This window comes from Elephantulus edwardii, unplaced genomic scaffold, assembly GCF_000299155.1.
Source record: "Elephantulus edwardii isolate Elephantulus edwardi_28Jun2011 unplaced genomic scaffold, EleEdw1.0 scaffold00013, whole genome shotgun sequence".
NCBI lineage: Eukaryota > Metazoa > Chordata > Mammalia > Macroscelidea > Macroscelididae > Elephantulus > Elephantulus edwardii.
The window spans coordinates 22,157,037-22,174,987 of record NW_006399763.1 but is presented as its reverse complement, the minus strand read 5'-3'; the positions used below and the strand labels follow the sequence as shown (position 1 = coordinate 22,174,987).

Genomic DNA, 17,951 nt, shown 5'->3' with positions numbered 1-17,951 from the left:
AGCCTAAGCTCAAGTAGAGAGAATGGAGAAGTTTTCAGAATGTTGAGAAACAAAAAAGTAGAAACTGACCACCTTGAAAGGAATAGTAAACCCCTGTTGAATGACAGAGTCAGCTCCAGCTGACCCTACAGGGAAGGTGTGAGAGGAATTAATAACTTTATCTCACTTTCTTCCCTACATTTATTCTCTTGTGATCCCCATTGACTGTGTGCTACAAAGAGTCAGAGGGTCACACATGCCTGAAATGATTTTTTCCTGCTTGTCAGTGAAAGCAGGGTTATGTGTGCGCACTGAATGTTGAGGAACAAGCCGAAGATTCCTGGAAAAGAAATTATTTTAGATGTGTTATTCTCTGACTATTAAAAGTTTATTTTCATTTTTAAAAGAAAGTAAATGGAAAAAAATAAGTTGAGATAAATATACTTAACATCAAGTAATAGAAGTTCCTAAAATAGATCTCTATTTAAGAAAAACACATTGAAAATTTTCATCTTACTTTAGTATTCTCTAACACCTCAAATTTGCAAAGAATAGTTGTATTTTTCGATTGTTTTTTCTACTCTGTTGTTATAACTCCAACAGTTAATAGTCTTAGATTTCTTTTTCTACATTTGTTTCAGAACTCATTCACTCCTACTACAGTTTTATTTCCTATTTTTCCTTGACACAAATTTGTTATTTTTTGTCTGTCCTTTTCATATTGTCTTCAAAACTGAATTTTGTATGCACACATGGTATTTTATTTTGGTTTGTGTTTTTTGTACAAAACATAGTAACAATATATTTGTCTTAAACTTTGTCTTTTTTTAAAAGCCAATCTCAGACAAATATCTAAAGTAAACATTTTATTTGGAAATAATTTTAGGTTGTAACATAAGAATTGAGCATCAAAATCCTTACCTGCAAGGAAGAGCATGGTTTCATCCTTTCCAGCAGAGACCTGTTTGTTCTCTTGGCAGTCCCTGGTATGTTCAGTATTGTTCTCCAGTACAACAACTCAAAGGCATTGATTCTTCTTCTGTCATCCTTAGCCATTGTTCATCTCTCTGATGTGTAGCAAATAATTACAAATCATGACCTGAAGCTAGCTCACCTTAGTCTCTAGACTGAAATCATTGCTCTTTAGCCCTCTGGAGAGGTCCCTGACAGCAGATTTTTCCAAGACAATTTGTCTTTTTATTTCCTGACTGCTGATGCCAGGAGTGTTGATTCTGGAATTGATTAAGTAGTAATTGTTAGGGACTTTAAGATCTTTTCCATCTATCATAGTGCTGTCAATTGGTCCTGTGGTCAGAATATTTGTTTTTCAGTGTTGAGCTTCAGTCCGTATTGAAGACTACAGTCCTTGCTTTTCTGCAGCCTCAGGTATTCCTCAGTTTCAACATGCAAGCCTATATCATCTGCATATGTTTATTATATGTTAATATATTGATATTAATCTTAATACTACCAAAGAGCACTTGTGGCTTAGTGGTAACACATTGCACTGCCTACACAAAGGCATGTAGTTCAAATTCTCTAAGCTGCTCCATGGGGAACAAAAGATGGGCAATATTCCTCCATTTGATTTACTGCCTCTGAAAACCCCCAGAAGCGTCAGCTCTGAGTTGGTTCCAACTTGATGGTCCATAACAACAACAACAATAACATGCATACAAAATGTGCATGTTTATTATCCTTTCTGTTGCTATTAAGATGACACTTAACTTTGTCATGTTTATTTTTAATACCCTAGTGTTTTTTCTGAATTTATCAATTCAAAAATAGTAGTTTGAAATCATTGCCTTTCAAGTTAGTACCGTCTCAGAGCTGACACTACAGTGGGTTTTCCAAGGCAGTAAATCACAAGGAAGGAGCTTTCCCAGCCTTCCGTGAACCATGGGTGAATTAGAACTGTAGGAGAAGCACCACCTTTGGGTTAGAATGCAAATCCCTATAGACTACATGGCTAGAGAGTCTTCAAAGATATAAACTTTGTTTCTTTTCCACCTATTCTTCCTCCTTGTGGTAATACTGTAAAGGTAACCTGAGATCCTTATCATGTGAAAGTAAACTGTGGCTGGCTTTTTTCCAAAATTGGAATGGAGCAAAAGGCATAACAGAAGTTATCATCAAGCAATGATCCTCTTTGTTCTGCTTTATCTTTGCACTACTGATACCATGTTTGGGACTACTGAAGTCACTAGGCTTCAGTGGTCTACAATTAGCCTCGATGAGCCATTTGCCTATTTTTTACAGGCCATACAGGGATATTATACAAAGAATTTATCAACACCAAAACTCCAGCCTTTAGCGTTTCTTTAATCAAAGCATCTATTTCTTTTAGTTCATCTGGTATCCTATATTGATTTAAAATAACAATCTGAATGGCCTCAGGCAAATCTAATGGTTCCTATATAGCATGTCAAGTCAACAACACTGGTCCCAAGGCAGACTTATATGTCCTCAGTTTTACAATATCTAGTAGATAGAGTGTTCCAAATTAGACATAATAACTATACCAATAATATGTTCAGGTAAAGGAGATGTAACTACTTCATAAAATATCTGTTTATATTTTCTAATTTTTATCCAGACTTTAACCGTCATCGCATCAGTTGCTGCACTCCTAGATCCCCCTAATATAACATGAAGTATCTTTAAGATTTTATAAACATCTTTATGGATTACAGTACACAGAGCTTCTGTGTCTAGAAGCCCCAATAAGTTTTCTTCTTCAACTTCAGGCCATTTTACTCATTTTACACATGTGCATATGGCCTCTGGTCCCTGAGTGTTCAACCAGAAGACCCTGGCCTTCCTGTCACTTCATATTATAATCAATTAACTGAGCTTCTACTTTATGTGAGTCCAGGCGAGGCCATCGCATAGTTAATTACCTCGTTAATAACTTGAACATATTGGACTTGTTTAAATCTTCTTGATGCTTAAAAGTGGTACAAAGGAAGTCTTCATTGGCTCACTTACCCTCCAACAGAACCTGCCTTAGAAGCTTTGTCTTAATTTAATCAATGTCTGCTGTACTTACTCTATTCTTTAGTAACCATCTAAAAATCTCCACCCTGCTAGGAGAAATCTTTTTCCCATAATTGCCTCTCATTTTCCTGTATCCTCTGATGTTCCTTGTATACCTAAGCCCCCTAAGGAGAACTTAGCATAGCTTTTGATTTTTCACCTTGTTCTCCAGTAGCAAAGTTAGATAGGGTGCCCATGTAGGAGGGGCTCCCTGATTACCCTCACAGCCTCCGTAAGGGGCACACACATGGGATGAATATCCTCATCACCATAAAGCCATTTCAAAGTCACCTGCTTCCTTTGGAATGCTCCATTTGTTAGGAGCAATCTCCCTCCAAAGGAAAACAAGTTGAATCACGGATATTATCCAATCTCTCAAGCTAAGTGCCCTCTCTTGGTTAATCTGTTGTATAACTGAATCTTGCACTATTGTTCATGACTGTTCTATAGAGAATTGTGAGTCTTCACCAAATATACTTGTCAATTCTGCAACATTAAAAAACACACATACTGACCCTAACTTTGTCAGCCTTACAGTCCATCTTAGTAGCAGGTCCTCAGGAAGCTGCTAATAATGATTTACTAATTTAACACATTTCCTTAATGCCATACTCTCTGATTAACACAGTAATAGTCTATATTCCGACGTCTAAGCCAGAAACTTAGAAATAACCATTCACTGAAAGTGCAAGAACAATTTCTTTGAAATAGATCAACCTTTCTCTCCCCCCATCCTAAGTGAGGTCAATGGTAAATAAAATGCATCATTCATACTAGTAAAGAGTAGGAATTGGAGTAGTTATATCAGTGGTATCAGAAATTATGTTCAAAGGCAATTTTTGGAACAGTGTTCTGATCCTTAATTACTTCCCATCACATGAAAAATTCCTTTTTAAGCTGGCAGCTAGCTTCATGTTCACACTATAGTAATAACAGCTAGGATGAATATTTATATTTATCTTCATTAAGCAGATGGTCTTGTTATCAGAGAACAAATGACAGATTCATTCACCTGCACTGAGTGTAAAAAGTAGATAATATTTAAATTGGAATCTACAAAACAGGTAAGAATCCCTGGGAGGTACAAACAGTCAAGGTCTTGAGGAATAGCCAAAGTTGGTTGCAACTTACCCAGAGGAGCCGGGCTATCTGCTTCTGAAAGGTCACAGCCTTGAGAACTCTCTAGATAAGTTCTGCTCTGCATGTATGAGTCAGAATCAACTTTACAGCAACATTGGCTAATACCTAACAACAGTATCGGCAAAACCCAAGCTATCCGTCATGACTTTGGTTGGTTAATTTGGAATAAAATAGAAAATACCATGTAGTGTTGGTTTAAGAACAATAATATATGTGCCTCTGGATGGCCACTCTTGTAACTGCTCATGCAAAATTTAGATCTACTCACAGAACAGAGCAAAGTGAGCTTTTGTGAATGGATCCTGGACTAAGGCCTGAAGTAAACTACAGCAGGAACAAAAGAAAAGGCAGTGATCCATTCATCTCTGTACTGATAAAGATTGAGTTTAGAGTGGTAGTAATAATAAAACACTGAAGAATTTAAAACAAGTCACAAGAAATCTAAATGAATACTACTTTTTTTGCACATCAAAAACTCTGGGCAGAGTGCCAAGGTTAAGATCTTTTCAAAGAAGTTTGCTACTGTGTTAAGCTTTGTTAGTAAAAGTTAATCCTTACATCCTTAAGGATGTGTTTGCTGAGTTGCCGGATCAAAAAAAAAAGCTGAAATACGTGCAGAGTGAATAATTTTATCATATTTGGATAGGAAAATTTAATGTGTGTTAGATCATTTCAGTCATATTGTCTTTACTGCCTATGTAAGAATTTAAATGGGTGAGAAATATGGTTAGATTGTCAGTATAAGTTACAAGAAACTTCATTATTGCTTAAAACAAAAGATTATGTGGTATAGTTCCCAGCAGGTTAGCCTTAGATGACCCAACTCAAAATAAAAATGCTAGGTCAAAGTATCACAAAGTTAGAAATGAGTCAAATATGCAGCTAAGAAAAGAGCTTGTTATTGTTGTTAAGCATCTTCAAGCTGACTCTGACTCACAGCCACCTGATAAACAACAGAAATAAACTGTGTCTGTCACAATCTGAGCTCTGCTTAAATGCATCATGTAGTCACTATATCAGTCCTTTCAGCAAAAGGCCTTCCTCTCCTTCACTAGTCCTCCATTCTTCTAAGAACAATGGCCTTTCCTAGGAACTGGTCTCTCCATATAACACGGCCAAAGGATCTTGCCCTTAGGGATCACTGTGGCTGGCTGTGGTATGGTCAATATTCATCAGTACCACAAATCAAAAACATTAATTTTTTGTCAATCCTCCTTATTCATTGTCCAACTTTCACAGATACCTGAAACAATTGAAAATATCAAGGCTTACAGCAATGAATAAATGGAAATCCAAAATCTCTGTACATGTTTATTAAAATTAATAAAATAAAATTATAAAAAAAGAAAATATCAAGGCTTGAATCAGAGATGTATCATCATATTTAAAAAGGCATCTTTACTCTTTACTACTTTAAAGAGTTCTTTGGCAGAATGTTTGCCTAGTGCAAAATATACTTTGATTTCTTGACTGCTACTTCTGTGGTGTTGATTATGTATCCAAATAAGATTAAATTTTTAATAACATAAATATTTTTTCCATTCATCATAAAATTTCCTATTTGTCCAGTTGTGAAGACTTTTGTTTTTTCTATGTTGAATTGAAATCTTTACTGAAAAGTCACACTTTTGTCATTTTCAGTATTTCAAGTCCTATCCTTTCAACAAAGTAGCGTCATCTGCACAATACAGGTTGATGCATCTTCCTCTAATCCTGATGCCACATTGCTATTCATATAGTTCAGGTATTCAGACTATTTATTAAGCATACATAATAGGTATGATGAAAGGATACAGCTACAATGCACACTCTTTTTTTCTTTTAAACCAGCCAGTATCCTCTTCTTCTGTCCTTAGTAGCAAATAGCAAGCTAAAGATTTCATTAAAAAGAGGGGCTTATCTGGTATCCATATCAGAAAGACATAGACCCAGAACTTCAGAAAGTGCCTCAAAGTTGAGGTTGCATCCCCTCTCAGAAGCTTCTCTTGTCATAGGCGGCTGTTCCCAGGGAAAGATTACCTCTTCTTGATCACTCTGAGAGTTAAGATAAAATAGTTGTAAAAGTCAGAAAGGCTTATTTTAAAACTTAATGATTCTAACCTTTATGATTTCTGATCAATGATTTTCCCTCCTTTCTTTGAACAGGACTTTGGGTAGCACAAGCACTATATGGTCATTTGACTAAGCTAAACTTGGGCAGTTTTATTCCCAGTGGTTTCATGGAGGAAATACTTAGTGATTTGCTTCTGTAAATACTAAAACTAAGAAAAGCCTTTTGGATAATTCTATTCTTTGGAACATAGGATTTGAACAAGTTACAATCCCTCAATAGCAAAATTTTTATTTTTCTTGCTTTGTTTTTGAACAATCACCAAAAGACCCATCTTGTGGTGCATTCTCCAGAAAGATATTTAGAATAGTCAGATGAGTCTGGATTCTCTTATTGAATTCACATGGTATTTAATAATAAAAATAAAGGTTACTTCACTCAGTACACTACTATAGTGGCTCACATAGTCAGGTAGATGATAGATTTCCCTAAGTCTTTAAATAGTGCCCTTGGCCATTTTATGTGCTCCTTGCCTTTTTAAAAGATCTGTGTGCGAATAGAGAATCATTGCTAGAAAGGTAATGTTACAGTTATTTGAAAAGGGAACCTTCACTTTGTGGCCGTACAAGGGCAACACTGACCCTGGAATGTGTGGAGGAAAGAAAGAACAATATTAAGTACCTTTTAGAATTGTTCTCTGGAAGTTTCATCTCAACAGAAATGCATTTGTGTTGCTCTGCTGTAAAGTTGCAATTACTTTACATTTAGTAGAATGTTGAGTGTGTCATTCTCTGTCCAATTTTGATTCCTATGTTCAATAGTTGATTAGCTTTCATCTTACTTTTAAGGAGAATTATGTGGTAAACATTACTCCAGTAATGTTAAAAATATTTTGTTGTTGTTGCATATTTTCTTCCCACTCAACGCACCACACAATGCAACCCCTGTTTCAGATTGTTGTCATACATAAAATGTCTAATCGTATATTTCTTTCTGACAGGTCTCTTCCTCATCTGTTCTAATGCAGTCTTCATTATTTATCCATTCTTTTTCTCATCCCCCACCCCAAGTCTGTTCTATTTTATAACAGTGGTATTATGCAGTATTTGTTGTTTTGTGACTGTGACAGAGAATTGTTAAACTATTAATGCCATAAACTGTAAATTCTACTATGACATGGAAACTTTGCTGGCCAAGTGGATCAGTTGCACAGTCAAACAAAAGTTGAATGTTTTGAAAAATTCCAGCTGCTCTGTAGTAAAAATATAACAACCTCCTCCTATGTAATTTCTTGTTGCTGTTGTTGTTGTGTACCATCAAGTCAGAACCAACCTACAGCTGACCTCCGGCAGGTTTTCAGAGGCAGTTAATTGTACAGTAGGAGATTGCCCATCCTTTTCCTGAAGAGAGCTAGTGGCCTTGAACCACATGACCTTGGGATTGCAGTGCAGCTTCTTGCCACTAGGCCACCAGAGGATCAGCTATGAGTCAGTCAGATTTGAGAGCAAGTAACAATAGCTCTGACAATGTCAAGTTTGTATAAAGTAAATTGGTACTGCCTTGATAAAGGGAAATACATATATATAATGACAATGCACACGTAATGCATTCATTTTTCACATACATGTATATATAACCGAAATTATTTTATTAAAAGTTTGCATTGCCAATTAGAAAACTTTCTGTTTATATACATGAAAAACACTGCAAATTTCATTTTTCTATTTACCATGGTTAGTTTTATACATATTTAGATATCTGAGCTTTGAAATTTAATGTTTACTGAGTTTTGTCATTATATTAAAACATATATCCTCCATTACTCTTACAAATCCACTGAAATTATTTAATTACACTGATTTTACTGCAAACATATAGGTCATTTTGAATTTTCAGATGTGCCATCTACTTGCAGGATGAATAATGTGCTTTTACCACATACCCTTTATTGCTCAGAATTATTCAGTATCTGGGCTTTATTAAAAGCAAAAAATGATGGGTAACTTCCATTCCTGCAAATACATTAGCTTTTGAAAAATCTCTATTTTGATAAAATTTCTTATATATAGATAGTATTATTTTAGTGCATTTATTTAAATGTATGTGCATTTATTTTTAATTACTTACTACCCATATACCATGGACTGCTAGGAGAACAAACAAGTTCGCTCTGGAAAGGGTAAAGCCAGGATGCTCCTGGGACCAGTCTTTAGAGAGGGACATCATGCTTGAGAGGGTGGAGGCAAAGTGCAAGAGAAGAAGCCTCTGGATGAGATGAATTGACTCAGTGACTGAGGTAACTCGTGACTTAGTGAGTGTGTCAGAGATGATGAGGTTGGCTCATCATAGAGCAGGGATCAGAGTTATTGTACATAGGGTCACTGAGTCACAAGCAACTCAGTGCCACTTCACAACCACTATAACTACCCATACAAAAATCTGTCAGTGACCTCTTCATAATGCTAAAGAGAAATAACGTCAGTCTAGAGACTAAGGTGTGCTTGATCCAGGCTATGATCTTCATAATTACGCATCAGAGAGCTGGACAATGAATAGGCTGATGGTAGAAGAATTGCTGCCTTTGAGTTGTAGTTATGGAGAGGAGTATTGAACATACCATGGACTTCCAAGAGAAAAAAAACAGGTCTTTCTTGAAGAGGATGAAATCAGTTTGCTCCTTCAGGCAAAGATTTTGAGGCTCCATCTGGTATAAATTGAACATATTGCAAGGAGGAATGAGTTTTTGGAGAAGAACATCAGACTTGGAAGAGGGACAGCATAAAGAAGAAGGCCTTGGATGAGATGGGTTGACACAGTAACTGGGTAATGAGGGTAGGTGTTCTGAAGACAATGAGATTGTCTCAGGATAAGGCAGGGCTCAGAGCTATTGTGCGTAGGATCACTATGAGTTACACTAGAGTGGTAGGCACATAGAAACAAACAACAACATGCACATAAAAGTTGAACAGTGACTAGGATGACAAAAATTAACTGATGCCTCTGATTTGTGGTGTTGAAGAAGAGTACTGAGTATCCCCATGACTGCCAAAAGATCAAACCAATCTGCATTGGAGGAAATGCAACCAGCGTTCTTATTAGAGAAAAGGATGGTGAAACTTCATCTGATATAATTTAGGCATGTCATCAGGAAAACCAGGTCTTGGAGAAAGATAACATGCTGGGCAAGGTGGAGCATTAGAGAAAAACAGGAAGACTCCCAGGAAGAAAAGCAGGTGCTCTAACAATGAGCTCAGGCATATCAGAGATGGTAAGAATGGTGCATGATAGCAGAAAGTTCACATTTGTTTTTCGTATGGCCACTATGAGTCATGGTGGACTTGATGGAACCTAAGAACAACAATGTGTGTGTGTGTGTGTGTGTGTGTGTGTGTGTGTGTGTGACACAAAACATTTACTATTTCAAGATATCTTTTACATGTACAAACCAGTGACATTAATTTTATCACATTGTGTGAGGGTCACTAGTCAAAATGCCTGGTTAAAAAAAATGAGACATGTCTCCTTTCCTTATCCAGGCATTTTGTTTATCTTCTGCACATTGGTAAAATGGATTGTTAATTTCCTAGGCAATACGAAATAGAGGTTGACAAACTTTCTGTGAAGTGCTAAATACTATTTAAGGCATGTGACCACACAGATGGTATATATCTCTTTTCTTAAAAAAAACCCACAAAACAGCCCTTTAAAAGTGTATAGAATTTTATTGTACCATACAAAAACAGGCAAGGCCAAAGATGACCTGTAAACAATATGTTGCCACCCTCTAGTATAAATGAGCAACTTTCTTTCTCATCAGTCAAGTTGTACCCTTCAAGCTTGACAGCCTGTTACCTAAAAGTAGAGAAAGGTAGAGGAAATATTATTTAAGATTTAATGTGGCCTATGACAAAAAGAATTGATGCCTTTGAGCTGTGGTGCTAGAGAAGAGCATTGAGGGACCATAGACTGCTAGAAAAACAAACAGACTTATCCTGGAAAGGGTTAAACCGGGTGCCTCCTTGGAGGCAAGGATTCTGGGGCTTGGTCTGACATACTCTGGACATGTTGTAAGGAGGGACCAGTCCTTAGAGAGGAACATCATGCCTGGGAGTGTGGAGGGACAGCACAGGAGGGGAAGGCCCTCTATGAGGTGGATTGATTCAGTGACTGAATCGGGATGGGTGTATTGGAGACAGTGCGATTGGCACAGGACAGAGCAGAGTTTAGGACTGTTGTATATAGGGTCACTATGAGTTGCAAGCTACTTGACGGCACATAACAACAACAGCAACATGACAAAAGGAGGAATGGGGAGCTATTCACTCTCCCAAGGAGAAGATTCTACTCTAAATTTGTTGAGTGCCTACTATGCATGACATTAAGTATGTGCGGTAACAGAGATGTCCAATGTTTCTTCTTTAAAGGGCAACTTCTCTATTTCTTTAAATGCAAAATTATCAGATCTTTATACTCAAACTTTTTTGGCAAGTTAGATTAAGATCCATCAGTATTCAGGAGGACTCATGATAAAAAAAAAAGAAAAAGAAACAAAACCCACAAACTGCTAACAATGATATCATTGCATCAGAAAGAATGCATCCTTCTTAAAGCCACAGCCTAAATGAAGGAAAATAAGTATAATTCAAAAGGCACTCCTTTCTACTCATAGACTGAGACAATTGTTTCTCGTACTCAATTCTAGAACATTCCTTAAATAAATCCTTTCCATTTTCCTAATTTTTTGCATGTAACATGAAGTCTGGATCTAATAAGAGCTCCTCTTTCACTATTTCAGTCATAAGACAACTTCACGTGTAGGCTGAGCACTGCCTTTTAAACAATCTGTCCCCTTGGAAACTGTTGTTATCTGTTAGCTTTCTGAATCCTGCTGTTTACCCAAGGTGACAGAGAAGACTTAGAAGTGACCAAAAAGAAAAGTGTCCTTTAAAAAACCAGGGTTCCGCAGCCCAGATCTTTGGAAAAGTATAAAATATAATAAGCTGATTAGCCATATCACACAGATATAACACATCTTACAATGAGAAATGTATGTGGTTTCCATTTGACCTTGTAAACAAAAGGGAAAATACCTTGGGAAACCACTTTGCAATGTTCTTTCATTTCTCTTAAATACATGTGTACAAGCAGTTCTTCTTTTGATCAAGTTCATTCATGGGATAAAGGAGAGAGTGGGCCATGGTTATGAGTTTTGCTCCTGTTTCTGGGTCCTTTTCTTTTTGTTTCCCTGGCGTTCCTCCTTAGCTAAGTTGTCCCTTTCCCTCTACTCCTTGTCTTGTGCCTTCTGCCTTTGGGACTCATCCTGAATTGAGCCACTCTCCTGTTTTCAGGCAGTGAGGACATCTTGCACGTTGATATTTCAAAGGCAGATTTGTCAGAACCAGTGTTCATTGTGGTGACACCTAGCTGATCCTTCTCATCTGTTTCATCCTCTTCGTCTGTGGCATTAGCACTCAGAGCCAGGAGGGCAGCTTCCCGGCTTCTCCTCTTCTGACACCAGCCTGGGCTTCAGCACAATCTGTGCCTGCTTCTCAGTTAAGGCAGCGATTGCCTGCACCTCATTTTTTTTCCACTTGGGTGACAATGTTACGGGTTTCTAAAATTGTTCTACAATCCCCTGGCAGATATTAAGTAAGGAGTCTTCTTCCAGGATAACCGAGAGGATCCCCTGCAAAGCATCCAGCTTCTCTTCCTCCTCTTCCCCCTGCAGAACAGCCATGATGTAAGCTACTTACACAGCTCAGTCCAATCCTAGTGCCTCCAAGCATCTGTCCAGTCACTTCCTAATGCTACTGCCCCTACCATCACCTTCAATGGAGGATGCTGTGGCCACTGCCTTAAGTGCCAACATCTTGGGGTCCAAGAATTATCTTTATACCAAACTTGTTCAGATTCAATTTACTACTGTCAAGTCAGGCAGAGCTCAAAGCTGGCCCTCCAGTAGATTTTTAGAGGCTAAAATTGTACAGGGTGAGAGTATCCAGTTTTCTTCTGTGGAGTAACTAGTGGATTTAAATTCCCTGCTTTTGTGCTGGCAGCATAATTCCTTCCCCATTAAGTTACTAGATTTCCCTAACCAGCAGCCAGCAATTCTGCCTCATGTCTACCTCGTAAGTGTCAGGGTAGAACTGTATTTTCTTAGGACTTCAATGGCTAAATATTCACAAATAGATCATCAGCCCTTTAATTTCATATAGGGAAACAGTGATCATACTGTCATATTTTTCTGTAAAGAGTTGGAAGGAGATGATCTGGTAATTATTTTATTTGGTTCTGTCCATTTTTTGTAGAATGGAAAAGCTATGAAATAACATTATTTGAACAACTGGGGGAGTAGTAATAAAAAGAACTAAAATTCTGTGTGAACTAAAATTTCTACCAATGGAAACTTGTAGAAATTTCTTCAACCATTAATTTTATCTGTTTTGTATTCAACATAATGGATACACTGGACTCTATTTAATCTAAGTGCTATGCTCTTAGTCCTAAAGGATATTTCAGCAGTATTTCAAATGCATTAACGTTTCACTGTTGTTATCTCTTTCTAATTGTAATACTTTCCTTGTGTTAGAGAGTTTTAAATATAGATCCTATGTTAAAATAGAAAAATGCACTGAAAGGTGCTTTTTTATGGTGTGGACATGATAGGAACACAAATAGTAATATATAGCACAACTCTTTATGATTTAAGGATGGATTGACATTTTATTTAGGAATTTTACTTGTTTTATAGAAATGTTTATTCTTGATTTAATTATTTTTATAGTTAAAAAGAAAGAAATCTAAAATGTTAATAGTGTAGCAAAACTTTTAGAAAAATAAAAACAAACAGTTTCAGGAGATCAATTGTACCTGCAATGGAAACAAAAGTGCTATTAATTTTCTGCTGACACACCAAGCAGACATCAGTGTACAATGTGAAAATGTTTACACCTTTGCAGATGGCCTAGGCAGTAAAAATGGGAAATAAATTAGTCAAGGAATTTGTAAAACAAAACAAAATAAAAATATGTTAAGAGCACTCTTCTATGTTTTTTCCTCCTAATGACATACTGCAGCCTTCAATATGGATTGAAGCTCAATATCAAGAGAACAAAGATTCTCACCAGTGGACTAATTGGCAGCATCATGATGGATGGTGAAGAAATTGAGATTGTTAACAGCTTTAGTTTGCTTGGCTCCACAGCCAATAGTATTGGCACGAGCAGACAGGAAATTAAAAGATGTATATTACATTGGGAAAGTCTGCTGTCAGTGACTTCTCCAAAGAGAGCAATGATGTCAGTCTAGAGACTAAGGTACACCTGATCCAGGCCATTGTCTTTGCAATTACTTGCTATGTATTAGAGAGCAATGACTAGGGATGATAGAAAGAGAATTAATGCCTTTGAGCTGTGGTGTTGGAGAAGAAAATTGGATATACCATGGACTGCTAAAAGAACAAACAGGTTTGTCCTGGAGAGGGTGAAGCCAGGCTGCTCCTTGGAGGCAAGGATTCTGAAGCTTCATCTGACATACTTTGAACATGTGGCAAGGAGGGACCAGTCCTTGGAGAAGTACGTCATGATTGGGAGGGTTGAGGGACAGCACAGGAAGAGAAGATCCTTAATGAGGTGTTCTGATTCAGTGACTGGGGTAATGGCGGTAGGTGTGGAACAGGATAGAGCAGGGTTTAGGGCTGTTGTACATAGGGTCACCATGAGTCATAGGCAACTTGATGGCACATAACAACAACAACAACAATGAAATCGTTGCTCTTGCTGATAAATATTAAGATAAATTCAAGTAAGACTCATAATGTAAAATTTATTGCTTATTAAGAATTAAATTTCATTGTAAGTCATTAACACACATAAATGAAATTATTCTATGTAGATTTTTTATTGATATTCTGCCTATTATGCTATAGACGTAAATTCCTGTTTCCTTATAGCATCATCTCTCCAACCTTGCCAAATTCTAATAAATAATTGAAAAGAAAAATGGAATTGCACTGGTTGAGCCAGAGGTTGGTCATACTAACCCAGCAGCAATAGAAAAGTTTGGTCATACTAACGCACTCAGCAAGAGAAAGAGCTGGAAATCTACTTCCATAAAGATTGCTGTTGCCATCATTAGGTTCTGTCCAGTCCAGCATAATCACAGTAACTCTAGGAACAAATCTGAACTGTGTCTTACCCTGCGCCACTCTCATCATCACATCTGGCATTCTAGACCCACTGCTACAGTCACTATCGATCTACTTTTTTTTTCTGGTCTTTTCTCTCTGTCATTGACCCTCCACCTTTCCAAGAATGATATCCCTTTCCTCTCCACACACATCGGGGCCTTGAACATCCTGTTCTTGTCATATAGGATGCTACAGAATCTTCCACAGAATACCTAGTGGATTCCAAAGCCAAGCACCTTTAGGATTGCAATGCAGCTTCTTACTAGTTACTACTAGGGCACCATAACTCCATATAGTCTATAATGACGACATAAAAATGTTTACTTATAAAAGGAAATAGCAAGTGATTGTTAAACATAGACATGTATATGCCATTTCAGCACTTAATACCATTAGAATGTGACCTGAGCCAATGTGAAGCAGGAGTGGCATCCACTTCCTAAACAACTTGTCTCCGAAAAATCTATGAACTTTGATAAATATCAATAGTTTTAGAGGGGTTTCAGGCCTTCTGTTCATAGAGTTGCTCTGAGTCCTCTCAACTTGAAGGTAATCAACAACAACAACTAAGCATATTGGATGTGGCAATATGTTTTCTTTATTGTTCACAGGTTAATTTCTAGACAAAGTGTTTGCCTTAAATGAGATCCAGAACTCTCCCTTTTTTTGCTATCTCCTTTCTATCCCTCCTTTCTTTTTAAAATATTGCTGTCACATGGCTTCTCTTTTCATTTATAAAGTTCTCTTTTGCCAGGATCTTCACTTCTTTCCCCCTGAATCTTCACATTAGAATGGAATATTTGCAAGATAAATTCCTACTACTAATAGTATGTCTACTTCTCAAGATAATTTTTAAAAATATCATTTCTGGGTTATAGAGTGATATAAAAGAAATGAAGCAGACTGAGGGAAGGAGTAACATTCTGCTACTGTTGTTGTTGTTGCTATGTGCCATCGAGTCACCTGCTACTCATAGAAACCCTATGTACAACATCCCTAAACTCTGCCTTATCTTTTGCCAATCTCATCATCTCTGACACACCTACCCCCATTACCCCAGTCACTGTATCAATCCATCTCATCAAGGATGAGATATATTTAGTACTCTTCTCCAACACCACAGCTCAAAGGCATCAATTCTCCTTCTATCATCCCTAGTTATTGTCCAGCTGTCTGATGCATAATCAAGTGATTGCAAAGACCATGGCATGTATCAGGTGCATCTTAGTCTCCAGACTAACACCTTTGCAATTCAGCACTTTAGATAGGTCTCTAACCACAGACTTTCCTATAGCAATACGTCTTTTAATTTCCCGGCTGCGAGTATCAAGAGTGTTGACTATGGATCCAAGCAAACCCAAACTCTAAACAATCTCAATCTTTTCACCATCCATTATGATACTGAGTCTCAATCCATACTGAACACTGCAGTCCCTGATCTTTCACAGCAAGTGCTTCAGGTACTCCTCAGTTTCAGCAAACAGGGTTGTGTCATCTGAATAACGCAGAATGTTGATGATTCTTCCTCCAATCCTGATGCTACCATTTCTTCTCATGAAACCCAGCCTCCAAGATAATCTGTTCTGCATAAAGATTGAAAAGATATGGAGACAGGGCACAGCCCTGGCATACACGCTTCCCAATTTTGAACCATGCAGTGTTTCCTTGCTCTGTTCTGATGACTGCCTCCTGGTCCAAGTATAGGTTTCGCATTAGCACAATCAAGTGTTCTGGGATTCCCATATTTCTCAGAGTTATCCCCAGTTTGTTATGATCCACACAATCAAATGCTTTGCATAATCAATGAAACAAAGATAGACATTCTTCTGGTACTCCTTGCTTTTAGCCAAGATCCATCTAACATTAGCTACAATATCCCTAGTACCATGGCCCCGTCTAAACTCAGCCTGTACTTCTGGTAGTTCTCTGTTGATGTGCTGTTCCAGTAGTTTTGGATAATCTTCAGGAAAATCTTGCTTGCATGTGATATTAATTATATTGTTTGATATTTTCCATACTCTGTAGGATCACCTTTCTTTGGGATGAGAACAAATATAGATCATTTCCAGTCAAGTTGGTCAAGTGGTTGTTCTCCAGATTTCTTGACACAGCTTGGTGAGCACATCTACAGCTGCATCTGTTTGCTGAATTATGTCAATTGACATACCATTAATTCCTGGGGCCTTCTTGTTAGCCAATTCTTTCAAAACAGTCTGAACTTCTTCCTTCATCACCATAAGCTCTTGTTCATATAACTGTTTCATTAAATTCTTCTGTGTCTGTCAATTCCTTTTGTTATAATGACTCTGTATACTCTTTCCATCTTTTAATATTTTCAGGATCACTCCATATTCTTCCCAAAGCATCCTTAAGTATTGCAACTCAAGCTTGAATTTTCTCTTCAGTTCATTGAGCTTAAGAAACACTGAGTGAGTTCAGCCTTTTTTGATTTTCTGACTCCAGCTCTTTGCACATTTCATTATAATAACTTACTTTGTCTTGTCGCATAGCCTTTTGAAATCTGTTCAGCTTCTTAATGTCTTGATTTCTTCCTTCTGCTTTGGTTCTCAGCATTCCAGTGCAATATTCAGACTCTCTTCTGACATCCATTTTGGTATTTTCTTCCTCCTCCATCTTTGCAATGAATGACCTTTCACAATCTTCCTGGATGATATTCTTGATATATTCCAGTAACCCATCTGGTCTTCACTCATTAGTGTTCAAGGCCTCAAACCTGTTTCTGAGATGGTTCTGAAATTCAGGTGTGATAGAGTCAAGGTCACTTTTTTGTTCCTGTGGGCTTAACTTCCCTTTCCTTAGCTTTAGTTTAAACTTGCATATGAGTAGTTGGTGATCTGTTCTACAATTAGCACTAGGCCTACTTTTCACAGCTGATATTGAGCATCCCCGGAAGTTTTTTCCATAGATGTAATCTATCTGATTCCTATGCATACCATCAGGTGAAATACATATGTATAGCCCGAGTTTATGTTTCTTGGAAAATGTATGTGCAACAAATAAATTGTTGATTTTTCAAAATCCTATCATCCTATCTCCAGTTTCATTTCTGTCACCAAGTCCATGCTTTTCAACTACTGATCCTTCTTCTCTGTTCCCAACTTTTGCATTCCAGTCACCCAACACTGTTAATGCATCTTGATTGCATGTTCAATCAATCTCTGACTGCAAAAGTTTATAGAAAGCGTCTATTTCCTCTTCTTTGGCTCTGGTTGTTGGTGCATATATTTGAATGATAGTGGTATTCACTGGACTTCCTTGTATATGTATGGATATTATCCTGTCACTCACAATATTATATTTCAAGACACATCTAGAAATGATTTTTTTAACTATGAAAGCAACCACATTTTTGCTCACCTTTTTATCTCCAGCATAATAGCTCATATTATTCGAAATGTCCCAAGCCAGTCCATCTCATCTTGCCAATACCTAGTATGTCGATATTTATGTGTTCCACTTTTTCCTTAACAATATCTAATTTTCCTACATCCACAGTTCTCACATTCCATGTTCCAACCACTAGTGTCTTCTTACAAC

At 37.3% G+C, this 17,951-nt stretch overlaps 1 pseudogene; it reads right to left on the bottom strand.

Annotated features, from left to right (window-relative positions):
- Window positions 1-11,405: 11,405 nt before the first annotated feature.
- On the bottom strand, window positions 11,406-12,074 carry LOC102851614 (annotated as a pseudogene).
- Window positions 12,075-17,951: the final 5,877 nt, after the last annotated feature.